This window comes from Lepidochelys olivacea (genome assembly GCF_965140295.1).
Source record: "Lepidochelys olivacea isolate rLepOli2 genome assembly, chromosome: 2".
NCBI lineage: Eukaryota > Metazoa > Chordata > Testudines > Cheloniidae > Lepidochelys > Lepidochelys olivacea.
Window position 1 is genome coordinate 257,397,633 of NC_140412.1, and position 26,653 is coordinate 257,424,285.

Here is a 26,653-nt window from a genome sequence, read left to right on the forward strand (position 1 = left end):
CAGACAGACTATTCCCAAACCAGCAAATATCTCTTCCATTTCATCCCGATACTGGTTCTCCCCAACTTTCTGGGAACCAGCTAGGTTAGTATTTCTTGGCAATAATGTGTCCCCCAAAACAGCACCAGCATCTTCAAATACACTGTCCTCTCAGGCCATTAAAATAAGTGGACTGCACATCCCCACTCCATAGCAGTTCTGACCTTTTACAGCCTCTGCCACCAAAAGCTTATAGGATTCTGCCACTTCCATCTGCATCTCCACCTGCCTTGTTTTCCCAGGCCAAAAGCAAGGATCAAATAGATGTGTTTGAAAACACATCCCAATTTCCTCTCCCTGCCATCTTTCACTTCAAACCACACAGAAAGAATCCAGAATTCACTCCTCCAAAACATTTAAATCCTGGAAAATGTCAGGAAAACCAACTTCAGCACCTTGGACAGGACATTTAACGCAACAATAAATAAATAAATAACCATTAAAAATCTGCAAATCAGCCCTGAAAAGGTCGAAACGGGACACAAGCCTATTGGACACATCCGTGGACTTGTTTATTTTTAGTACTGATAAATCCTCTTTGGATCGCACCCAGTGTTTAGTCCACTAGGTGTCCTGTCTTTCGGGAGAGTTACTCATTGCCAAAGTGGTGAGACGAATTGCGTTCCCTAACTCTGAACGCACCTCTCCTCTCTTGGCTAAAGAGCCCCAAACGCCACCAAACTCAAAAGGAAAGGTTAAGGTCAAGCACCACAAATCACCTTTATTCAATCTTTCTAAGCAAAACCAGACCTGTTGCTCTGTGCGTGTCTGTGTGTTTTTAAAAGCTCAACTCCACCTCCCACCCCCGCCGCCCGACACTCAAATCCCCAAGAAAAATCCGATTTATTCCCACTGCAGCCACATTTCGGTTGCATAAATGTTGCTTTCCTTCTGCTTTCCTTCTCTCAAACTGTGCCCCCTAGTATGTCACTGTCCCACTCCCAGATGTCCTGATAAAACCATGATCACCACGCAGGAATCCGCCAGATCTCCCCATGGTTTTATTTGAATATGATCATGAGCCAAGTGGAAATCTCCATTCGGATCGGTATCTTCCAAACCTTTTTAAATATGAGTGTCTTGCAAACTGCTTTGGGGTGAATGGTGCTACCACAATACACATGTGACATCCTATGTTATTTTTTGACAAATGAGATAAATACTAGGTTTATTCTTATAACAAATAAGATCTATACTCCCTCCCCGGCCCCTGAAATATATATTTTTAATTCTAAATCACGTGGGGGGGGCGGGAGGGTTCCCCTTCAAACTGACTATTTAATTTCTGACCAACTAGATCCGACATCCCATTACCGACAACATTTTTTCCGGTTTTCGTTATGCTGATGGTGCTTTTCGATCTGGAAGTAAATACGACGACAACTAAATAAAAAGTCACCCGTCAGCGGGGGAGCGGCGGCTCTCACACCCCAGCACCAGCGCTGCTGATCCAGCTTCTCTGTCCTCCCCGCCACCCGCTACTCTGCAGCCCCGTTCAACAGCCCCGCGCGAAGGCGGCCACGGGCAGCGGGCGCAGGGGGGAGAGGGGCGGGCAGCGGGGGGCTCTGGGGCGGTCCCGGTGTCGCCCAAGTCTCCTGTCGGAACCATTCACCAGCAGTGGAAGCGGGGCCCCAGCGCGGGAAGGGTCGCCCCCCCCAGTGACAGCTCTCTCCTTCTCGGCCCCATCCAGAACAGGGCTCATTCTCCCCTCACCACGAACAACCCAAGGCGAGACACTTACTGGCTTTATTCGCTATTTCCTGCTAAACCCAGCGCCCCAGCATTGTATCCACAGAGTCTGACTCCCAGCTCGGGAACTCCCCGGGGGCGGAAACTCCAGCTCATTGCGGCGGCTCTGTCCCCCCGCAGCGCTTCCTCCCCGTCCTGGACGGCGCCCGCGCCACAGGCGGCATGATTTGTTCGCGCCCCGCCTGCATGTGTGGGGACGCGCAGCTCCCGGCCCGTCCAGCCCAGGGGAGGCGTTAGCAGGCGCCGCCCCGCGCCCGCGCCCGCGCCCGCCCCAGCCCCAGCCCCGCGCTCTCTGCCCGCTACCTGCCAGCGCCGGACTCTCCGAGCGCGTCTCCCAGCGCGAGCGCTGCCCGGCAGCGCCCCCTGCTGGCAACTGGCCGCTTCTCAATCAGGTCAATCAGCTCCGGGCAGCGGCGCAGGACAGGCGGGGCTGCTGTAGCAAGCGTTAGGAGAAGCGGGATAGAGGGGGAAGCCGTGAATGGTGGAGGAGCAATGAGGGGGAAGGTGGGGCGGGGGAGAGGAGGGAAGGCTGGAGCGGTTGCGAGGGGAAAGTGGGATGGGGGAGAGGAGGGAAGGGTGGAGCGGTGGCGAGGAGGAAGGTGGGACGGGGGAGAGGAGGATATATAAAAAAGAAGCTTACAAGAAGTGGAAGGTTGGACATATGACCAGGGAAGAGTATAAAAATATTGCTCGGGCATGTAGGAATGAAATCAGGAGGGCCAAATCGCACCTGGAGCTGCAGCTAGCGAGAGATGTTAAGAGTAACAAGAAGGGTTTCTTCAGGTATGTTGGCAACAAGAAGAAAGCCAAGGAAAGTGTGGGCCCCTTAATGAATGAGGGAGGCAACCTAGTGACGGAGGATGTGGAAAAAGCTAATGTACTCAATGCTTTTTTTGCCTCTGTCTACACGAACAAGGTCAGCTCCCAGACTCCTGCGCTGGGCATCACAACATGGGGAATAGATGGCCAGCCCTCGGTGGAGAAAGAGGTGGTTAGGGACTATTTAGAAAAACTGGACGTGCACAAGTCCATGGGGCCAGATGAGTTGCATCCGAGACTGCTAAAGGACCTGGCGGCTGTGATTGCAGAGCCATTGGCCATTATCTTTGAAAACTTGTGGCGAACGGGGGAAGTCCCAGATGACTGGAAAAAGGCTAACGTAGTGCCAATCTTTAAAAAAGGGAAGAAGGAGGATCCTGGGAACTACAGGCCAGTAAGCCTCACTTCAGTCCCCGGAAAAATAACTGATCAGGTCCTCAAAGAATCAATCCTGAAGCACTTACATGAGAGGAAAGTGATCAGGAACAGTCAGCATGGATTCACCAAGGGAAGGTCATGCCTGACTAATCTAATCGCCTTCTATGATGAGATTACAGGTTCTGTGGATGAAGGGAAAGCAGTGGATGTATTGTATCTTGACTTTAGCAAAGCTTTTGACACGGTCTCCCACAGTATTCTTGTCAGCAAGTTAAGGAAATATGGGCTGCATGAATGCACTATAAGGTGGGTAGAAAGTTGGCTAGATTGTCGGGCTCAACGGTAGTGATCAATGGCTCCATGTCTAGTTGGCAGCCGGTGTCAAGTGGAGTGCCCCAGGGGTCGGTCCTGGGGCCGGTTTTGTTCAATATCTTCATAAATGATCTGGAGGATGGTGTGGATTGCACTCTCAGCAAATTTGCGGATGATACTAAACTGGGAGGAGTGGTAGATACGCTGGAGGGCAGGGATAGGATACAGAGGGACCTAGACAAATTGGAGGATTGGGCCAAAAGAAATCTGATGAGGTTCAATAAGGATAAGTGCAGGGTCCTGCACTTAGGATGGAAGAACCCACTGCACAGCTACAGACTAGGGACCGAATGGCTAGGCAGCAGTTCTGCGGAAAAGGACCTGGGGTGACAGTGGACGAGAAGCTGGCAATGAGCCAGCAGTGTGCCCTTGTTGCCAAGAAGGCCAATGGCATTTTGGGATGTATAAGTAGGGGCATAGCGAGCAGATCGAGGGACGTGATCGTCCCCCTTTATTCGACATTGGTGAGGCCTCATCTGGAGTACTGTGTCCAGTTTTGGGCCCCACACTACAAGAAGGTTGTGGATAAGTTGGAGAGAGTCCAGCGAAGGGCAACAAAAATGATTAGGGGTCTAGAACACATGACTTATGAGGAGAGGCTGAGGGAACTGGGATTGTTTAGTCTGCAGAAGAGAAGAATGAGGGGGGATTTGATAGCTGCTTTCAACTACCTGAGCGGTAGTTTCAGAGAGGATGGTTCTAGACTATTCTCTGTGGTGGAAGAGGACAGGACAAGGAGTAATGGTCTCAAGTTGCAGTGGGGGAGGTTTAGGTTGGATATTAGGAAAAACTTTTTCACTAGGAGGGTGGTGAAACACTGGAATGCGTTGCCTAGGGAGGTGGTGGAATCTCCTTCGTTAGAAGTTTTTAAGGTCAGGATTGACAAAGCCCTGGCTGGGATGATTTAATTGGGGATGGGTCCTGCTTTTGAGCAGGGGGTTGGACTAGATGACCTCCTGAGGTCCCTTCCAACCCTGATATTCTATGATTCTATGATTCTAGGAAAGGGTGGAGCGGTTGCGAGGGGAAAGTGGGACGGGGGAGAGGAGGGAACGGTGGAGCGGTTGTGAGGGGGAAGGTGGGACGGGGGAGAGGAGGGAAGGGTGGATCAGTTGTGAGGGAGAAGGTGGGACAGGGGAGAGGAGGGAATGGTGGAGCGGTCGCGAGGGGAAGGTGGGACGGGGAGAGGAGGGAAGGGTGGAGTGGTCGCGAGGGGAAGGTGGGACGGGGGAGAGGAGGGAACGGTGGAGCGGTTGCAAGGGGAAAGTGGGACGGGGGAGAGGAGGGAACGGTGGATCAGTTGTGAGGGGAAAGTGGGACGGGGGAGAGGAGGGAACGGTGGATCAGTTGTGAGAGGGAAGTGGGACGGGGGACAGGAGGGAATGGTGGAGCAATTGTGAGCAGGAAAGTGGGATGGGGGAGAGGAAGGAACGGTGGAGCAGTTGTGAGGGGGAAAGTGGGACGGGGGAGAGGAGGGAACGGTGGAGCAGTTGTGAGGGGGAAAGTGGGACGGGGGAGAGGAGGGAACAGTGGATCAGTTGTGAGAGGGAAGTGGGACGGGGGACAGGAGGGAACGGTGGAGCAATTGTGAGCAGGAAAGTGGGATGGGGGAGAGGAAGGAACGGTGGAGCAGTTGCGAGGGGGAAAGTGGGACGGGGGAGAGGAGGGAACAGTGGATCAGTTGTGAGAGGGAAGGTGGGACAGGGGAGAGGAGGGACGGTGGAGCAGTTGTGAGGGGGAAAGTGGAACGGGGGAGAGGAGGGAACGGTGGAGCAGATGTGAGGGGGAAGGTGGGACGGGGGAGAGGAGGGAACGGTGGAGCAGATGTTAGGGGGATGGTGCGGCGGGGGACAGGAGGGAACTTTGGAGCAATTGCGAGGAGGAAGGTGGGACGGGGGAGAGGAAGGAACAGTGGAGCGGATTCGAGGGGGAAGGTGGGATGGGGGAGAGGAGGGAATGGTGGAGCAGTTGTGAGGGGGAAGGTGGGACAGGGGAGAGGAGGGAATGGTGGAGCAGATATGAGGAGGAATAGAAGACATGAGGGAGAGGAGGGAATGGTGGAGCACCAGTGAAGGGGGAGGTGGGTTGGGAGAGATGATAGAATGGTGGAGCAGTTGTGAGGGGAAAGATGGGATGGAGAAGAGGAGTGTAATGGTTAGCTGCTGTTAGCGGGGTAATGGGACTGGAGAGAGGAGTGAATTGTGGAGCAGCTGTGAGGGGAAAACGGGATTGGGAGAGGAATGAATGGTGGAGCAGCTATGACTGTGTAGGTTGGATGGCGGAGAGCAGGGAATGGTGGAGGAGCTATGAGAAGGAAGGTAGAATGTGAGAGAGAGAAGTGAGTGGTAGAGCGATTTTGAGAGGGAATATGGGATCAGGAATGGAGTGAAATGTGTAGCTCTTTTGATCAGGAAGATGGGCCGGGAGAGAGGAGTGAATGGTGGAGAAGCTGTAAGCGGGTTGGTGGCTTGGGAGAGAGGAATGCATGGTGAATGTGGGATGGAGAAGAGGAGGGAATGATAGATCAGGTGTGAGAGGAAAGGGGGGATGGAGGAGAGGAGGGAACCGTGTAACATTTGTAAGAGGGAGGGTGGGATAGAGGAGAGGAGTGAATGGTGGAGCAGCTATGAGAAGGAAGGTAGGATGTCAAATAGAGGCGTGAGTGTTGGAGCAGCTTTGAGGGGGAATATGGAATCGTGAGTGGAGTGAAATCTGTAGCTGCTGTGAGTGGGAAGATGGGATGGGAGAGAGCAGTGAATGGTGGAGACGCTGTGCAGGGGAAGGTGGGACAGAAGAGAGGGGTGAATTGTGGAGCAGCTATGAAAGGGGAGGATGGGACGGAGAAGAAAATTTAATGGTGGAGCATCTGTGAAGGGGAAGATGGGATGGTGAGTAGAGTGAAATTTGCAGCACCTGTGAAGGGGAAGAAGGGATTGGAGAGAGGAGAGAATCGTGTAGCAGCTGAGAGGGGTAAGGTGGGATAGAGGATAGGAGGTAATGGTGGAGCAGCTGTGTGGGAAGAGGTAGGAAGTGAGCGAGAGGCGTGAATGGTGGAGCAGTTGTGAGTGGGAAGATGGGAGGGGAAGAGGAGTGAGTTGTTGAGCAGCTGTGTGGGGGAATATCGGAAGGGCAGAGGAGTGAATGGTGAGTCAACTGTGAGCGGGATGGTGGCATGGGGGAGAGGACTGCATGGGGGAGCACTGTGAGGGGGAAGGTGGAATGGAAGAGAAGAAGGTCCTCAAGGAATCAATTCTGAAGCACTTAGAGGAGAGGAAAGTGATCAGGAACAGTCAGCATGGATTCACCAAGGGCAAGTCATGCCTGACTAATCTAATTGCCTTCTGTGGATGAAGGGAAAGCAGTGGACGTGTTGTTCCTTGACTTTAGCAAAGCTTTTGACACGGTCTCCCACGGTATTCTTGCCGGCAAGTTAAAGACGTATGGGCTGGATGAATGGACTATAAGGTGGATAGAAAGCTGGCTAGATTGTCGAGCTCAACGGGTAGTGATCAATGGCTCCATGTCTAGTAGGCAGCTGGTATCAAGTGGAGTGCCCCAAGGGACAGTCCTGGGGCCGGTTTTGTTCAATATCTTCATAAATGATCTGGAGGATGGTGTGGATTGCACCCTCAGCAAGCTTGCAGATGACACTAAACTGGGAGGAGAGGTAAATACGCTGGAGGGTAGGGATAGGATACAGAGGGACCTAGACAAATTGGAGGATTGGGCCAAAAGAAATCTGATGAAGTTCAACAAGGACAAGTGCAGAGTCCTGCACTTAGGATGGAAGAATCCAATGCACCGCTACAGACTAGGGACCGAATAGCTAGGCAGCAGTTCTGCAGAAAAGGATCTAGGGGTTACAGTGGACGAGAAGCTGGATATGAGTCAACAGTGTGCTCTTGTTGCCAAGAAGGCCAATGGCATTTTGGGATGTATAAGTAGGGGCATTGCCAGCAGATCGAGGGATGTGATCATTCCCCTCTACTCGACACTGGTGAGGCTTCATCTGGGGTACCGTGTCCAGTTTTGGGCCCCACATTACAAGAAGGATGTGGAAAAATTGGAAAGAGTCCAGCGAAGGGCAACAAAAATGATTAGGGGACTGGAACACATGAGTTATGAGGAGAGGCTGAGGGAACTGGGGATGTTTAGTCTACGGAAGAGAAGAATGAGGGGGGGGGATTTGATAGCTGCTTTCAACTACCCGAAAGGGGGTTCCAAAGAGGACGGCTCTAAACTGTTCTCAGTGGTAGCAAATGACAGAACAAGGAGTAATGGTCTCAAGTTGCAGTGGGGGAGATATAGGTTGGATATTAGGAAAAACTTTTTCTCTAGGAGGGTGGTGAAACGCTGGAATGCGTTATCTAGGGAGGTGGTGGAATCTCCTTCCTTAGAAGTTTTTAAGGTCAGGCTTGACAAAGCCCTGGCTGGGATGATTTAATTGGGGATCAGTCCTGCTTTGAGCAGGGGGTTGGACTAGATGACCTCCTGAGATCCCTTCCAACCCTGATATTCCATGATTGTATGATTCTATGAATGATGGAGGAGCAGTGAGAGGGAAGGTGGGGTGGAGGAGAGAAGTGAATTGCGGAGCAGCTGTGAGGGGGAAGATGGGATGGGAAGTGGAGTGAAATGTGCAGCAGCTGTGAGAGGGAACATGGGACTGGAGAGAGGAGAATATGGTCAAGCATCAGTAAGAGGGAAGATGGGATGGAGGAGAGCTGTGAACGGGAAGATGGAACAGGAGAGAGGAGTGAATGGCGGAGCAGCTCTGAGGGGGAAGATGATAAGGTATGCGAGAATTTAATGGTGGAGCAGGTGTGAACAGGAAGACAGGATGGAGGCAAGGAGGGAATGGTGGAGCAGCTGTGAGAGGGAAGATGGGATGGAGGATAGGAATGAATGGTGGAGGAGCTCTGAGTGGGAAGATGGGATGGGGAGAGGAGGGAATGGTGCAGCATATCGGAAGGGATAGGTGGGATGAAGGAGAGGAGAGAATAGTGGAGCAGCTGTGAGGGAGAAGAGGGGATGGGGGAGAGAAATGAATCATTGTGCAGCTTTAAGCAGGAAGATGGGATTGAGGGGTCCCTGTGCAGGGAGAGGAGGAATTTGATTGGAACACATGGGGAGTGAGGAGGGTCTTGATCAACCTGGTAGGGGAGAGAGGACTGGGTTGGGCACATAGACTTGGAATGTCAGGGGGCAGTGGACACTCTTATTTCAGAATAAGAGTGGCTTTTTTCATCTTAGCTTAGCCCTCTTCCAAAGCAACGTAAAGATAAATCAGAAAAAGGGCACAAGAGCATCCACACAGGGAGATATACTTTATTGGTAGAACAATAACCATTTAAATTCTCACCATACTGGTATAACTTTCCCACACAGACATGCCCTGATTGAAAGTCAATGGAATTTAGGCTCCTAAGTGTCTAAGTCCCTTCTGAAAATGGGATTTAGACGCTTTTAAAGATTTTATCCCATGTTCATGAGGAACCACAATAAGGTGTCAGGCCAGGCCAGGAGGGTTTATTGCTCTTTCCTACAGAGTAGGGAATGACAACATCTAGTACTTTTCATAGAGTGCAAAGCACTTTACAATGGACGAATCATTATACCCATTTTACAGATGGGGACCTAAGGAACAGGGAAGCTAAATGACTTGCCCAAGGTCACCAAGCAGGCCAGTGGCAGAGCTGGGAATGGAACCCAGGTCTTCTGAATCTCAGTCCAGTTCTCTAGCCACTAGGCATCACTGCCTTTCTGCACTGGCTAATGCCCTGCTTTGGTCTGGGATGTAGCATTGTTGTGCTGATGCTGGCTTTTTTGATCATTGTGATACGTATTTGTGCTGAAAATTACATGTGTGCATTTGAGATTCCTATAGCTTTGGTACATATTTTTTGGTGCTTTAACAAAACAGAATTTGCCTCTGGAAGCCTGTCTGAGCTGCCTCTTATTATACGGGGTGGGGGGGGTACATAAAATCTTTGTGTCTGGACATTCAGGAAATTGTAACTGTGATTTCAGACAGGAGGTCTCTGGACCACCCTCTCATATTTTAGCCTCCTCACTGCTCAGCCCCCCACATCGCTACTCATCCCAGCTTCTGTTTCCCATAGGCTGCTGCTCCCCAACTCCAATTATCCACCCAATCTTCACTCTGCCTTCCACCCCCCAGATCCTGCTTCAAAGTGACCCACCTTTTCCTGTAATCTCAACAATACCCAACACTAGTTCCACCCGGCTGAGCCTGTACCCTGCCCCACCTCCCATCCAATGAGTCCCACTTGACCTCCTTCATATTTCACCCCATCCCAGCTCTCATCCACAACACTCATTTACTCAAGCATCCGCTCAGCCACCAGGATACCACTGCTGCCTCCAGTTCCTGCTCCAAATGAATGTCTCTCCTGGAAACTGCTCTACTCCTATCGCTCAGTATTCTTGCTCCCCATCTGCAACTTCCACAACCTCCCTCCTTCTCAGCAACAATCACATGGGATCTCCGGTGAGACTCCATCTTAGTGGAAACTCATTCAGGATCATATGTGACAAATTATTGCTAAAAATAATGTCAATGACATGTATACATTGCAGTTAAGAGGATGCACTTATACAGTTTTACATGCATTTTGTAACACAATGAAGCAAATAAGGATGGAACTGGCAACCTTAGTCAATGGGAAATGCTGGATTGTGGATGTAGCTAGCTGTGATGCTAAATTTAAGGGGAGTGACGTTTGCCTACTAGCATTTTACATGCACACACTAACTTCATCCCCCCAGCAATGAGTTGATTGTCCTTCTCTTTTATTTGCCTTCAGAGTGAATCTGGTTCCTTATACCAGAGCAAGGCTTTTTTGAGCCGCACTGCTACAAATGTTAAATTCATCTACCACTTTTCCTGTGGAAAGCAAAAAATGTGGTGTTACAATACCTCAGGTGAAATGCTGGGAGCAAGCAGAAAAGAGCTAACCTTCAATTCATTTTTCTTTAAAAATTGGGAAATTACTCCCATCCCACCCAAATAATAATATTTGTTTATTTTTGATAATGAAATGAGCTCTTTTGTTCCGACTAACCCAAATAGATAGGAAACACTAAAGTCAAATATTTACTTATTTTACTTGTAAATAGCCAAGATGAATAAAAGGTGCAAGGGAAACAGTCAGTGGTGGAGCTGAGAACAGAACCAAGTCTCCCAAGTCCAGGGTCCCATCCCATAGATCATGTTCCCTATGTGTTTCATAAACTTTCCCTATAAAAAGGTGCATGCTATTTGAGTGTTTCCTTTTAACTGTCTTCCCTTCTGAACATTACTTCAGCACATACAGAATATTCAGTCATAATACTGTTAATGAAAGAGAATAACTGAAGGCAACTTAGACTTTAGTTACTTAGACTTAGCTCTACTTACATTGTAAAGTGACTGGGGCAGAGACCACCTTTTTGTTCTGTGTTTGTACAATGCCTAGCACAATGGGGTCCTGGTCCATGACAATGTCTCCTAGGCACGACAGCAACTCAAACAAATAAATAATAAAACAATGTTAACTGAAACCACTTAAAAAGTGGAAAAATCAGATAAACAAAACAAATTAGACAAAATAAAAAGACATTTTCTGCCACCCTAAAAACTTTCTTTTTAAGGGAAACATGGTGGCAAGTTTTGGACACGTTAACATATTCAAAACAAGCAGCTGACATAAGCAAAATGTGTATGGTTAGGGGAGCCAATGGATCAATTGCTGCCTACCTTCCTTCCCCCCCTTTTCTCCAAAAATGTGCCCCTGTGTTTTCCTAAGCAATCAGAGCTATTCTAAAAGGATCACCAGAAAGCAGCAATGGTGCTGCAAATATGAAAATTATTTTTCATGGAAAATTTAGATTTTTTTTCTAAATTTCAAACTAATATTTCTTAAAGGAAAACCTGAAATCCAAAAATTGAAAAATATTTGGCTTTTGAAAAACATTTGGGGTATTAGAAAGTGTTTCTGAATTTAAAAAATGGACTTTGGTTTCTGATTTTGCAATGAAAAACTGGAAAATTCTTTGACAATGAAATTATTCTTCACTTTTTTTGGTTTTGAGAAAAACATTTTCTTCAAAATTCATTTTTGATGAAAAATGGTCAGATAGCTCTAACGGGCAAACACAGACTGATAATTCATATAGATTATGAATCATTAACTATTCAGTGAAGCACAACACATAACTTACTTTTATTGTGGGCCTAAGTGACAAGGTTTCACATGAAGTTTGCTATCACCTCAAAACAGAAACTGTTTAAGTATCTTCCTCTAGTAGTAGGTGTGATGCAATAATTATGAACAATTCTATGTCAAGCCAACATCTCCCTCTACTGGCTAAAGAAAATATTGCTTCTTGTCGCAGCAATTACCTTTAAAACAAAGGTTTCAGAGTAGCCGCCGTGTTAGTCTGTATCCGCAAAAAGAAAAGGAAAAATCGGATGCATGAAGTGAGCTGTAGCTCATGAAAGCTTATGCTCAAATAAATGTGTTAGTCTCTAAGGTGCCACAAATCCTCCTTGTCTTTAAAACAAAGATGAACTGCAAAGAAACAAAGGAGTGGTCATGTTTCTTTGAGCCAGAGTATGTCCTGCAGGTAAACAATAGGAAGATCCAGAAGAGCAGAACTACACAGAAGTTTAAACTGAGCTATTATGTTTGAGTTGCCAACAAAGCAGACCCCAGGAAGCAGTCAATTTTAGATACCAATGCCCCAATCCTACAAAAATGTATGTATGTTTAACTTTACTCGCTCTGAGTAGTCTCAGTGATTTTAGTGAAACTACTCAGAATGCATAAATTTGAGTATGTGAGTAAATCTTTGAAGGATGAAGTCCTAACTCCGAACCTGTGTGCTCTGTTGTGGATGAGGGAGGGACTCAAACTGTTCACAGTGGACAGAAGCAAAACCAGAGGCTTTAAGCAGGGTTGCTTTGCCATGGCAGCACTTTAACGTCGTAGGGACCTGGCAGGGCCGCCAGCTGGGGAGGCGCAAAAGGGGAAGCAAAGTTAAAGCGCTGACCTGGCAGTGCTTTAAAGTCAGCGGTACGAGCCAGTACCAGTGGCCACTTTTTACCGGTACGGTGTACTGGCCCGTACCACCTGACTTTCACCCCTGACAAACACAGAGTAATGGACAGTCACTCCCTTGAAAAGCTTACAATCAAATATACCAGTGTTTACCCTACAGCAGAACTAACCCACTGCCAGCAACCTTCCCACACACAAGCAGTATGAACGAAAACCTTCCCATTGTTTCTTCTTTTGACATGGCAACAAAGGATTGTGAAAGATGGTGGGTTCATGGGATGATTTTGTAGCCCTGTTTTTGGTCACTGACCAAAAAATGCTGAGAATCACTGCTCTAGAGAATTGCTTGGTTCCTTAAGTTTGCTGGACGACATCTTCAGCTGAGCACTAACAAAAAAGGATCAGGAAACAGAAGGTTGTACAGGACAGATAAAGGATATCAGATCATAATATCACTGTCATGCAACTAATTTTTTAATAGTGTGAGAATGCAACAAAATGGCAACTACAACTATAGGGCTAGATTGCGTAAAAAGCTGCATAAAATTCCTAGTGGAATTCAATTCCTTGCCCCATGGACAACTAGGGTTCTATTTCTCCTTTCATCTGCCTGTTTGATTTCCATGTGCAGTGGAACCCTGACATAAACTTAGCTGATATGTCAGGATGCATCTGTATCAGTTTTCAATTTCTCTTTTTTAATTAGGTATGCCCTACTAATGCAGAATCTTACAAAGATCTGTGGAGAAATACTATAATGCCTGGATTTATTTGTTCAATCAAACCCTGAGATATAATATTAAAATGGACTGATCTAATTTAAGGCAAGGATTGATGGGCAGGGAGTGCCTGAGTGAACTAATGTGCCCAAGTGTGAAGAAAATGTTCAGTGTCGTGATATGTACAGTAGAGCTCACATTATTAAAGCAGGATGTATTTAACCCTCTTCCCCAAAGACCCCACAAAATAGCTTGCCTCCAGCAACATTCCATCAGCTGGAAAGGAAGATGATTATTAGCCTTGCATCCAAGCAATGGGTGAAAAGAGATGCTATTACACTAGGGGAATCAAAAAGTGACCATCATCTAAGTAAGTCCAGTTGTGGATTGCCAATACTTGGCTGCATTTTAAAAGGATAGGGTTAGTGTGTCATGCTGTGCTATACTGAGAGATGTCCCACCTCCACAAACAATATCTTACTGTCTGCTGACAAGATGGATACCTGATGACTAGGTGGTTCTCAAAACACAAGGCATGTTTTGCTGAGTAATTGGAAATTGCTACTAGTTTGTGATCAAAACCATAATTATTAGGGTGAATGGAAACAATGCCATAATGGAAGGGTTAAAATATAACAGATTGTCCATATTTCTGCTGTGTTCCCTGTGCCACTTCAGGACTGTCAAAGGAGACAGGAGAGAAAAATGGAGGTCTTTTCCTTAGCATCAGGCTTGTTTCAGTTTCAGCTCCTCTTACTGTGGGTCAAAATTTACCTCAGATTTGATCGGTTTTTATGTTTCTCCCTCAAAAAGGCTATGAAAAAAGTACTTTGATAATTTACTTCAGTTCTTAGGTAATTCTGTGTTCATGCATCCAATCAGTTTGAAGCATCTGAATGGCACAAATATTCTCATAACACAAGAACTAGGGGTCACCAAATGAAATTAATAGGCAGCAAGTTTAAAACAAACAAAAAGAAAAGTATTTCTTCACACAATGCACAGTCAACCTGTGGAACTCTTTGCAAGAGGATATTGTGAAGGCCAAGACTATAACAGGGCTCAAAAAAGAACTAGATAAATTCATGGAGGATAGGTCCATCAATGGCTATTAGCAAGGTTGGGCAGGGATGGTGTCCCTAGCCTCTGTTTGCCAGAAGCTGGAAATGGGCAACAGGGGATGGATCACTTGATGATTACCTGTTCTGTTCATTCCTTCTGGGGTACCTGGCATTGGCCACTGTTGGAAGACAGTATACTGCGCTAGATGGACCTTTGGCCTGATCCAGTATGGCCATTCTTATGTTCTTATTAAGCCTTTAGGCTGGGACTCAGGAGATATAGATTCAATCCCTGGCTTTGCCATATTCTCTGTGGGTGATCTTGAGCAAGTTGCTTAATCACTTGTTGTCTCAGTTCCCACGGTAGAATGGAAATAATAGGGTTTTCCTACCGCAAAGGGGTGCTGTGAGGATGAAGTCATGAACATCTATGTAATCGTCACATCTGGTTGTCCTGCAACTCTGTGTCTCAGATCTCTCCATCTTAGTTTTTCACCCTCCGAGATTCCTTCTCAACTTGCTGTCTTCTCATTCACATGTGGTTTCACTCTCTGGGCCTTGGATTGAAAATGGCTGATGATGCTTTACATGTCAAAGACCTGTTGCAAAGTAAATATAAAACCCACACTAAAATAAATTTCCCCTTCTTCCTTGTTAGCTTCCTCTTATTTGCTCCTTACCACGGGCAAGTCTTGGCCTGACCAATCTGATTGCCTTCTATGATGAGATAACTGGCTCTGGTGATATGGGGAAAGCAGTGACGTGATATATTGACTTTAGCAAAGCTTTTGATATGGTCTCCCACAGTATTCTTGCCAGCAAGTTAAAGAAGTATGGATTGGATGAATGGACTATAAGGTGGATAGAAAGCTGGCTAGATCGTCAGGCTTAACGGGTAGTGATCAACGGCTCACTGTCTAGTTGGCAACCGGTATCAACTGGAATGCCCCAGGGGTTGATCCTGGGGCTGGTTTTGTTCAACATCTTCATTAATGATCTGGATGATGGGATGGATTTCACCCTCAACAAATTTGCGGATGACACTAAACTGGGAAGAGAGGTAGATATGCTGGAGGGTAGGGATAGGGTCCAGAGTGACCTAGATAAATTGGAGGACTGGGCCAAAAGAAATCTGATGAGGTTCAACAAGGACAAGTGCAGAGTCCTGCACTTAGTATGGAAGAATCCCATGCACTGCTACAGGCTGGGGAATGACTGGCTAAGCGGCAGTTCTGCAGAAAAGGACATGGGGATTACAGTGAATGAGAAGCTGGATATGAGTAAACAGTGTGCCCTTGATGTCAAGAAGGCTAATGGCATATTGGGCTGTATTAGTAGGAGCGTTGTCAGCAGATCGAGGAAAGTGATTATTCCCCTCTATTCGGCACTGGTGAGGCCACATCTGGAGTACTGCATCCAGTTTTGGGCCCCCGACTACAGAAAGGATGTGGACAAATTGGAGTCCAGCAGAGGGCAATGAAAGTGATTAGGGGCTTGGGCACATGACTTATGAGAAGAGGGTGAAGGAAGTGGGCTTATTTAATCTGCAGAAGAGAAGAGTGAGGGGGGATTTGATAACAACCTTCAACTAACTGAAGGGGGGTTCCAAAGAGGATGGAGCTAGGCTGTTCTCAGTGGTGGCAGATGACAGAACAAGAAGCAATGGTCTCAAGTTGCAATGCGGGGGGGTCTAGGTTGGATGTTAGGAAAAACTATTTCACTAGGAAGATGGTGAAGCACTGGAATCGGTTACCTAGGGAGGTGGCAGAATTTCCATCCTTAGTGGTTTTTAAGGCCTGGCTTGACAAAGCTCTGGCTGGGATTATTTAGTTGGGGTTGGTCCTGCGTTGAGCAGGGGGTTGGACTAGATGCATACTGGCTGTTTTCAAACCATGAAGCACTATGCCAGTGTCAGCATTTCAATTTGAAGGGATGGACCCTTTTAAAAATACTTTTCTTAGGTGCTTTTAAAGTGTTTAGATACCAAATAGCATCAAGTGACCAAGTGTACTAGCTGGTGCTAAACAGCACTCTCAACTAGTTGTGTTCATGAATTCACTACTCTGAATGTCTAGAAGTGAGTTCTGTGCAATTGCCCTGCATTCACTGAACACACTTCCCTGGGAGCGTGGAGCATGCAAGAATTAGAGTAGTCCCGTAGAGACCTTAAATTTTGCTTCCTTTTTCTTCATGTGGAGTTTCCATTTCATTCATCAATTTCATGCCGACAGTTTCTGTTGCATTCCCCAAAGTCTATCTTAGTAGTGTATGATCTGGGTGTTACAGTCATTTCTATAGAACAGCTGGAGTTTTCCATCCTCTTCCTCCATCCACTTTGACAAAAATATGGTCATCAAGTTCCATACACACACACACACACAAAATATTTCCCATGTCATACTGTTTAAATTTGAATATATAATACTTATAGTAAATGAAACAATTAATTCAAACTTCTGTGGTTCTTTTGGGTAATGCTGATTGCTAATTTGGCTCCTTAACCACTGAGGTCTGAGTATCACTGATGTACACCATCTCCAGCACTCGCTAAAGGTATGCTTCAGTATTCTTCATACAGTGCCTCCTAGTGGTCATCAACCTCCCCCACCCACCCCCTTCTGGCTTAGGGTGCTTTCCCATTGTTGTTAATATTCAATGTGTTAAGCATCTGGTCATAATTAACCTTTTTTAGTGAAGACTGAAGCAAAAGAGTTATTAAATACCTCAGTCTTCTGGGAGTAATCCTTCTCTGCTTAGTAGTGAGTCTACACTTTTCTTTGGCTTTGACTTTCTCCTAATGTATTTATAGAACCTCTTCTTATCGACTTTTACGTCCCTCATACGTTCATAATATGTAATACTTTACTTAAAGCCGCAGTTCCTGGATTCATGTGATTATATGTAAGTTTCAGCTTTCCTTTGAAAAAAGTGTATAGTCTTCATAATTGTGGACATTGAAAATGTGAACCCTAAAGACTTCAAAACCAGAAGGGAAATAAAAGAACTCAGTATTTCTTATTTTTAAAAATATCATAAATAACAATTTACCAAGGATTGTGGTAGATTCTCCATCACTGACAATTTTTAAATCAAGATTATTTTTTTAAAAAAATAGATATGCTCCAGTAATTATTTGGGGAAGTTCTATAGCCTGTGTTACACAGAAGGTCAGACTAGATGATCACAATGTTCTCTTCTGGCCTTGGAATCTATTAATCATTTTTCAAGTCGAGACAGATGATTTTTTAATGCTTGGTCTTGGCAGTACTGCATACACACACCCACAGAGATTTGCACATAATCTATAATAGCACTTACCTTAAAAGAAAAAGTCTAGTGATCATTTTAAATTATTCAATTTGGGGCCCATCCTAGTTGATTTCACTGTGTCCCTAAGAAAGTCCAGTATCTCCTGATTGATGGCTGGGGGTGTGAATGTCAGGACTCCAGACCAGTGAGCAATAGGGTTAGAAACCTTGGAATGGTGTGCACCCTTAACACTAACACACACACACACACACTTCCAAACAAGCAGAGACACTGCTACTTCCTACCTCTTTACACAGCCCTCCCCTCCCCAGAACCTTCTGCATAACCTTTGCCCCTTCCTCCAGATAAAGAACCCCTACACACTTACCCTCAGCAGCTGGTAGAACAAAGATCCCCTTACTCCAGCCTCTGCATACTGGAGCAATGTAGAGGGGGTCCTAAACTATCCAATTGTAGCCAAAGGAGCAGTCCCCCTGGTGCAGACACTGTGGAAGATAACCATATGCTGTCCTATGAGGATCCCCTTGCAAGCCATGCTGTAGGCGGCATGCTGGGGAGCAGGCCTGGAGATGAAAATGACGTATTAGGGATGGCACCACAGCATTACAAGGATTCCAAGTGGCAATACAGCCTGCATGGCAGCCCAGAGAAGCAGCTGTACCTTAGGGTATGTCTACACTAAGAAATTAGGTCGAATTTATAGAAGTTGGTTTTGTAGAAAGCGTTTTTATACAGTCGCTTATGTTTGTCCCCACACAAATGCTCTAAGTGCATGTAGTCAGCTGAGTTTGTCCACAGTGCTGAGGCAACCATCGACTTCCGGAGCATTGCACTGTGGGTAGCTATCCCACAGTTCCCACAGTCTCCGCCGACCATTTGAATTCTGGGTCGAAATCCCAATGCCCGATGGGTCTAAAACATTGTCGCAGGTGGTTCTGAGTACATATCATCAGGCCCCCCTTCCCGCCCTCCTTCCATGAAAGCAATGGCAGACAATCGTTTTGCGCCTTTTTTTCTTGAGTTACCTGTGCAGACGCTATACCATGGCAAGCATGGAGCCCGCTCAGCTAACTGTCACTGTATGTCTCCTGGGTGCTGGCAGATGTGATACTGCATTGCTACACAGCAGCAGTTTATTGCCTTTTGGCAGCAGACAGTGCAGTATGATGGGTAGCCGTCGTCGACGTAGTCCTGGTGCTCTTTTAACTGACCTCGATAAGGTCAGGGGCGCCTGGGCAAACATGCGAGTGACTCAGCCAGGTCATTTAAGTTTTGTCTCATGATGATTCAGTCCTACCGGCAGTGCACTGTCTTTTAATCAGCAGCCAGCAGAAGACAATGGCCAGCAGTTATACTGCATCGTCTTCTGCCGAGCACCCAGGAGATGACGATGGCTAGCAGTTGTACTGCACAGTCTGCTGCCAGCAAGATGTATAAAAATAGATGAAGTGGATCAAAACAAGAAATAGACCAGATTTGTTTTGTATTCATTTTCTCCTCCCTCCCTCCGTGAAATCAACGGCCTGCTAAACCCAGTTTTGAGTTCTATCCTTGAGGTTTTGAGTTCTATCCTTGAGGGGGCCATTCTGTTTCTCGCAAAGCCACCCCCTTTGTTGTTTTTAATTCCCTGTAAGCCAACCCTGTAAGCCATGTCGTCAGTCGCCCCTCCCTCCGTCAGAGCAACGGCAGACAATCGTTCCGCGCCTTTTTTCTGTGCAGATGCCATACCACGGAAAGCATGGAGCCCGCTCAGATCACTTTGGCTATTAGGAGCACATTAAACACCACATGCATCATCCAGCGGTATATGCAGCACCAGAACCTGGCAGAGCGAAACCGGGCGAGTAGGTAACGTCAGCATAGTGACGAGAGTGATGAGGACATGGACACAGACTTCTCTCAAAGCACGGGCCCTGGCAATGTGAGCATCACGGTACTAATGGGGCAGGTTCATGTGGTGGAACGCTGATTCTGGGCTCAGGAAACAAGCACAGATTGGTGGGACCACACAGTGTTGCAGGTCTGGGACGATTCCCAGTGGCTGTGAAACTTTCGCATGTGTAAGGGCACTTTCATGGAACTTTGTGACTTGCTTTCCCCTGCCCTGAGGCGCAAGAATACCAAGATGAGAGCAGCCCTCACAGTTGAGAAGTGAGTGGCAATAGCCCTGTGGAAGCTTGCAATGCCAGACAGCTACCGGTCAGTCGGGAATCAATTTGGAGTGGGCAAATGTACTGTGGGGGCTGCTGTGATGCAAGTAGCCAATGCAATCAAAGATCTGTTGATATCAAGGGTAGTGACCCTAAGAAATGTGCAGGTCATAGTGGATGGCTTTGCTGCAATGGGATTCCCTAACTGTGGTGGGGCCATAGATGGAACCCGTATCCCTGTCTTGGCACCGGAGCACCCAAGCCGGCGAGTACATAAACCACAAGGGGTACTTTTCAATAGTGCTGCAAGCACTGTTGGATCACAAGGGACGTTTCACAATGTGGGATGGCCGGGAAAGGTACATGACGCTCGCATCTTCAGGAACTCTGGTCTGTTTGAACAGCTGCAGGAAGGGACTTTATTCCCAGACCAGAAAATAAGCATTGGAGAAGGTGAAATGCCTATAGTTATCCTTGGGGACTCAGCCTACCCCTTAATGCCATGGCAGCCTGGACAGTAGTCAGGAGCTGTTCAATTACAGGCTGAGCAAGTGCAGAATTGTGGTAGAATGTGCATTTGGATGTTTAAAAGCACGCTGGCGCAGTTTACTGACTCAGTTAGACCTCAGTGAAACCAATATTCCTACTGTTATTACTGCTTGCTGTGCGCTCCACAATATCTGTGACAAGGGGGAGACATTTATGGCGGGGTGGGAGGTTGAAGCAAATCGCCGGCTGCTGGTTATGCAAAGCCAGATACCAGGGTGGTTAGAAGAGCACAGGAGGGTGCGGTGCGCGTCAGAGAAGCTTTGAAAACCAGTTTCATGACTGGACAGGCTACGGTTGTGAAAATTCTGTTTGTTTCTCCTTGATGAAACTCCCCCAGCCCTTGGTTCACTCTACTTCCCTGTAAGCTAACCACCCTCCCCTCCTCCCTTCGATCACCGCTTGCAGAGGCAATAAAGTTATTGTTGCTTCACATTCATGCATTCTTTATTAATTCATCACACAAATAGGGGGATAAGTACCAAGGTAGCCCAGGAGGGGTGGTGGAGGAGAGAAGCACCAGGAGGGGTGATGGAGGAGGGAAGAACAAGGCCACACAGCACTTTAAAAGTTTAAAACTTTAAAACTTATTGAATGCCAGCCTTCTGTTGCTTGGCCAATCCTCTGGGGTGGAGTGGCTGGGTGGCCAGAGGCTATGGAACCGCGTTCTTGGGCATCTGGGTGAGGAGGCTATGGAACTTGGGAGGAGGGCAGTTGGTTACACAGGGCTGTAGCAGCGGTCTGTGCTCCTGCTGCCTTTCCTGCAGCTCAACCATACGCTGGAGCATATTAGTTTGATCCTCCAGCAGCCTCAGCATTGAATCCTGCCTCCTCTCATCATGCTGCCACCACCTTTCAGTTTCAGCCCTCTCTTCAGCCCGCCACCTCTCCTCCCGGTCTTTGTGCTTTCCTGCACTCTGACATTTTCTGCCTCCACGCATTCGTCTGTGCTCTGGCAATGTGGGAGGACAGCATGAGCTCAGAGAACATTTAATTGCGGGTGCATTTTTTTCACCTTCTAATCTTCGCTAGCCTCTGGGAAGGAGAAGATCCTGTGATCCTTGAAACACATGCATCTGGTGGAGAAAAAAAAAGGGACAGTGGTATTTAAAAAGACACATTTTCTAGCACAGTGGCTACACTCTTTCATGGTAAACCTTGCTGTTAACATTACATACATAGCTCATGTGCTTTCATTCCAAGGTCGCATTTTGCCTCTCCCCAGTGCGTGGCTAGCCCCTCATCCCTCCCCCCTCCCTGTGGCTAACAGCGGGGAACATTTCTGTTCAGCTACAGGCAAATAGCCCAGCAGGAATGGGCACCTCTGAATGTCCCCTTAAGAAAAGCACTCTATTTCAACCAGGTGACCATGAATGATATCACTCTCCTGAGGATAACACAGAGAGATAAAGAACGGATGTTGTTTGAACGCCAGCAAACATACATTGCAATGCTTTGTTCTACAATGATTCCCGAGTACATGCTACTGGCCCGGAGTGGTAAAGTGTCCTACCATGGTGGACGGAATAAGGCTGCCCTCCCCAGAAATCTTTGCAAAGGCTTTGGAAGTACATCCAGGAGAGCTGCGAATTCCAGGGCAAATTAATCATTAAACGTGCTTGCTTTTAAACCATGTATAGTATTTTAAAAGTTACACTCACTAGAGGTCCCTTCTCCACCTGGCGGGTCTGGGAGGCAGCCTTGGGTGGGTTCGGGGAGTACTGGCTCCAGGTCCAGGGTGAGAAACAGTTCCTGGCTGTCGGGAAAACTGGTTTCTCTGCTTGCTTGCTGTGAGCTATCTACAACCTCATCATCATCTTCCTCATCCCCAAAACCTGCTTCCGTGTTGCCTCCATCTCAATTGAAGGAGTCAAACAACGTGGCTGGGGTAGTGGTGGCTGAACCCCTTAAAATGGCATGCAGCTCATCATAGAAGTGGCATGTCTGGGGCTCTGACCCGGAGCGGCCGTTCGCCTCTCTGTTTTTTTGGTAGGCTTGCCTCAGCTCCTTGAGTTTCATGCGGCACTGCTTTGGGTCCCTGTTATGGCCTCTGTCCTTCATGCCCTGGGAGATTTTGACAAATGTTTTGGCATTTTGAAAACTGGAATGTAGTTCTGATAGCACGGATTCCTCTCCCTATAAAGTGATTAGATCCCGCACCTCCCGTTTGGTCCATGCTGGAGCTCTTTTGCAATTCTGGGACTCCATCACGGTCACCTCTGCTGATGAGCTCTGCATGTTCACCTGCAGCTTGCCATGCTGGCCAAACAGGAAATTGAAATTCAAAAGTTCGCGGGCCTTTTCCTGTCTATCTGGCCAGTGCATCTGAGTTGAGAGTGCTGTCCAGAGCGGTCACAATGGAGTATTCTGGGATAGCTCCCAGAAGCCAATACCGTCTAGTTGTGTCCACAGTACCCCAAATTTGACCCGGCAAGGTCGATTTCAGTGCTAATCCCCTTGTCGGGGATGGAGTAAGGAAATCAATTTTAAGAACACTTGAAGTAGAAAAAAAGGGCTTCGTCGTGTGGACGGGTGCAGGGTTAAATCAATTTAATGCTGCTAAATTCAACCTCAACTCCTAGTGTAGACCAAGACTTAGATCAGCCCACAGGGTTGTCTAAGATATGTTGGGGGCCACTCCCGCCACTGAAGCAGCCCAGGATTGGGAGGGTGCAAAGGTGGCTTTAAAACTGCTTAGTCCAGGGGTTCTTAACTTTTTCTTGCTGAGGCTCCACTCAACGTGCTATAAAAACACCAGGGCCTGGCAGGGGTTGGGGGGAAGAGGGGCACTGTGGGCTTTGGGCTGCGGGGTGGGGAATCCTTGGGCATAGGCATAGTTTTACTTCTATTTTAGGGGGGCACAATGTTGGATCATATTAAAGAAGTTCTGTATTAAAATCACAAATGAGTTTGATTCCCCAGAGTTTCAATTCCAGGGTATTACTAATTAAGAGGTCTCTTGGTTTTTGGTGCTGTTTCTCTCCCTCTATGTGTGAAACTTGCAAGCTGCTAATTGTGTTAGTACATTCTAAGACAGAGTCTGTTCTCAAAGCAATTCACACAGAGAGAGACTCAAAACAATACTCTAACAACAGAAACAGCACCCAGAGACTCCCCGCCCTTTTGTTGTATTAACAATTGTGATTAAAATAGAGATAGAGGATGTTTGTGGATGGATGCTTGGTGTGGATAATAACTGAATGATCAGGGAGGTGCCAGCCTAAGAATCCAGTGTCCATCAGCTGAAGAAGGCGTCAAGTGGAAATAACCAGAGGACCCCCCCCGGAGGGCAGACTGGAATCCACCCAACAGCCTCAAGAATGGGAGAACCAAAGAACAAGATAACATCTTGGAGCCGTCAGGAATGTGCTATCTGCTGATTGATTCAGCAACAGCATGATGAAGCAATTCCCATAGACTGGCATAGGAAGAAATTCCTATAAAAATAGACTCTAAAAAGTGAGAACTTTGGGGTCTGATTCTGCAAACCAACTTCCAGGAGCATCAGATGAGCATCTGACAAGGCCCTGCTCCCTCCTCATGTCCAGGCCACCTGGCCAGTGACTTGGCATGAGCAACTCTAAGGCTGGTAACTATGATAACAACCTTGCAGAACCTGTGTGTGTGTGTGTGTGTGTGTGTGTGTTTGTATGAATGAATGTGAGAATAAATATGAGATTGAATGGAATGTTATAGCTATAACTAACTGCTTACTATGATTCTTTCTGTATTCACAATAAATGTGGTATTTTGCCTTTTTCCCTTTAATAAGATCCTGCTGGTTTTTATTTTATTGGTACAACATTTTGGTGGAGAATTGCGAAAGGGGGAATATTGGTAAAAAACCTCAGTTATTGTAAATATTGGTGTGCACACCGCCAGCTCTAGTGAGCTAGGCATTTCTATTAGGTTAACCAGACCTGCTGGCCTCCGAGAAGGTAGCAGGGGACCTGCTGGCCTCCGAGAAGGTAGTAGGGAAAACAGATTAAACCAGACCTGCTGGCCTCCGAGAAGGTAGCAGGGAAAACAGATTAAACTAGACCTGCTAGCCTCCGAGAAGGTAGCAGGGGACCTGCTGGCCTCCGAGAAGGTAGCAGGGAAAACAGATTAAACTAGACCTGCTGGCCTCCGAGAAGGTAGCAGGGAGAAACAGGTTAACCAGACCTGCTGGCCTCCGAGAAGGTAGCAGGGAGAAATAGGTTAACTGGACCTGCTGGCCTCTGGGAAGGTAGCAGGGGACCTGCTGGCCTCCGGGAAGGTAGCAGGGGAAAAACGCATAGATTAAGCTATGATTTCAGAATCTAGGCTGTGTCACTTGCTAAGTAATACCAGCAGTGACAAAGAGATTGAAATATCCATGTTAAGATGTTTAAAAGAAAACAGGGTAAGCCAGTACTAGAGGGAGGAATGGAGTCAGAAGGAACTCCAACCTCACCTTTTGTTAAAGAAATTACACCTTTTAAACAAATCCTTCAAAAATTTGGGCACAGTCCTTGGACTAAACAAGCCCTAGCTGATGTCTGCACTATTTCGGACCTAGAGGATAGATTGGCTCAGTATATCCTCATATACAAACCTTCTAGTGCTGCCAACAGAGATGCAGCAGCAATTTGGTTGTTGTGGGAGGCATGTAAGGATTCTTCCCTCCGCTTGTCTTCATGTAAAGAGGAAAAGGCACAAATGGAAAAGGGAGCAGACAATTGGAAGGTGCTGGCTACAAATACCCAAAGCCAGCTGAAAATAGTGAAAGAGGCACTCCAGGAATACAAAAAGAGTGAAAAAGTTAACTCTGCAGAGGCTGGAGGGAGGCAGGTAAAGGGGGAGAAGGTCCTATGTACGGCACCCCCAGGCATAATTACAAAGAGAAAAGAGAGTAAAAAAAAAAAAAAGTTAACTCTGCAGAGGCTGGAGGGAATTAAGCAGTTAAACTTTGTATTTCACCCAAACAACTTTTAACCGAAAATGTTAAAAAGGAAAAGTGTTAGAGCATTCTTGGTTTCTTTGCAGCCATTCTGAAAGAAAAATGGGCCCTTTTCCAAAGGAATGTCCGTAAATTAGCCAGGCAAAAATAAACTATCTGATTAAAATCATTTGACTGGACAATTTAGTCAAATTTGCTAAAAGAACATAAGAGGGTTCTATTGGAACTTAACTGCCTCAAATGTATAAAGGGAATGTAAGATGTAAAAACAGAGCAGTGTGGAAGGGATGTTAAGGAAAAGAAAATGTGTATGTATCTGTCTGTGTGTGTGTAAATATGTAAAGTTCTAAGGACCAGTTAGTTTTGTTTTTGTTAATGCCACTAAAAATCCATTTGACTCTTTAATTCAAAGTTGCAAAACTGACAGACCTTTTTGCTAGACACAGGTAATTAGTGTTGTTTGGCTTTGGGATTTGGCATTTAACCCTTAAAAGGTAACTCAATACTTTACAAAATTTAAAATGTTTTTAAGTTGTGGCTGCAGCAGGGCAGTCAAAATCAGGAGAATATAAAAAAAAAAATTGGATTCTTTTTGTTTGTTTTTTGTTTGTTTGTTTTTGTAACAAAATAGCAGATGAGAGTTGTAGTAAAAAAAAAAATAAAAAAAGACAGTGCCTCTCTGAAGCAACAGCAGGGGTGAGGTGCACAAAACAAAAAGAAGCAATGTTAGAAACACTGAGTCTTAAAATGGCTCTGAGTAATCAGACTGTCACTTTGATAAAGGTACATGAAAACTCTGTAAGCAAAAAAAAGAAATAGTGACACCTTATGTAAAAATGGATCTGGATAATGTTATAGAAGTTAAACTATGGAAGAAATGTGCATTTGCCCCAGAACATGTGCAGGGTATATTGTAGAAGGGGCAAAAGAAATGCAAACATACCATGCTACTTAATTAAAATGCTATTAGGGCTCCAAAGGGAGCCACAATAGGTTGGGTTTTCTTTTTCAGATTGCTGTGTGTTTTGGAAGCAGAAGTTAAAAGTAATCAAAACTCTGGTGAAAGTTGATTGTGTCCCTTTTAAGATAGAGTCTCTGAGCTGCTGATGGCTTTAAATCCAAAAGCAGGAAGTTTCTGTGAAAATGCAAATTACCTAAATGATAAAGGAAGGAAAGAACTAGCAGCACAAAGGAGCTGCAGATAAAGGACATACCTGGTCAGCAAACAAATTGTCTAAATAAAAGGCATGGGATAACAAGATAATTTTAATAAATTTAATGATAATAAGTATCCCTGTAACAACATATAGTGTGTATGATTTTTGGAAAAATCCTTTAAGGTCGTATGGTAATGATGCTTCTCAGTTATTACCTGTAAATAAAACTTAAAGCTTAACACAGCAGGAAAAACATTATAAACTTGGTCTGCTGTATAAGAAGGAAAACTCAGGGATTTAATGACTAAACAGTGGGATAATTTCCCCATAACCCTTAAAAGATAAAAGCCTTTGAAACCTGGCCTGCCTATAGAACAAAAACACGAAAATATGGGGGCAATTTCTCTGTT

The 26,653-nt window shown here is 46.3% G+C and overlaps 1 protein-coding gene across 1 annotated transcript in view; it reads right to left on the bottom strand.

The window, feature by feature from the left end:
• The window catches only part of LOC311515404 (sodium channel protein type 5 subunit alpha-like), a 319,354-nt gene extending 317,375 nt beyond the window's left edge, over positions 1–1,979 (bottom strand). The window contains exon 1 of the mRNA XM_084618414.1: positions 1,781–1,979. The gene's annotated coding sequence lies outside the window, so the exon portion shown is untranslated. The remainder of the gene's footprint in view (positions 1–1,780) is intronic.
• Between the last annotated feature and the right edge of the window lie 24,674 nt (positions 1,980–26,653).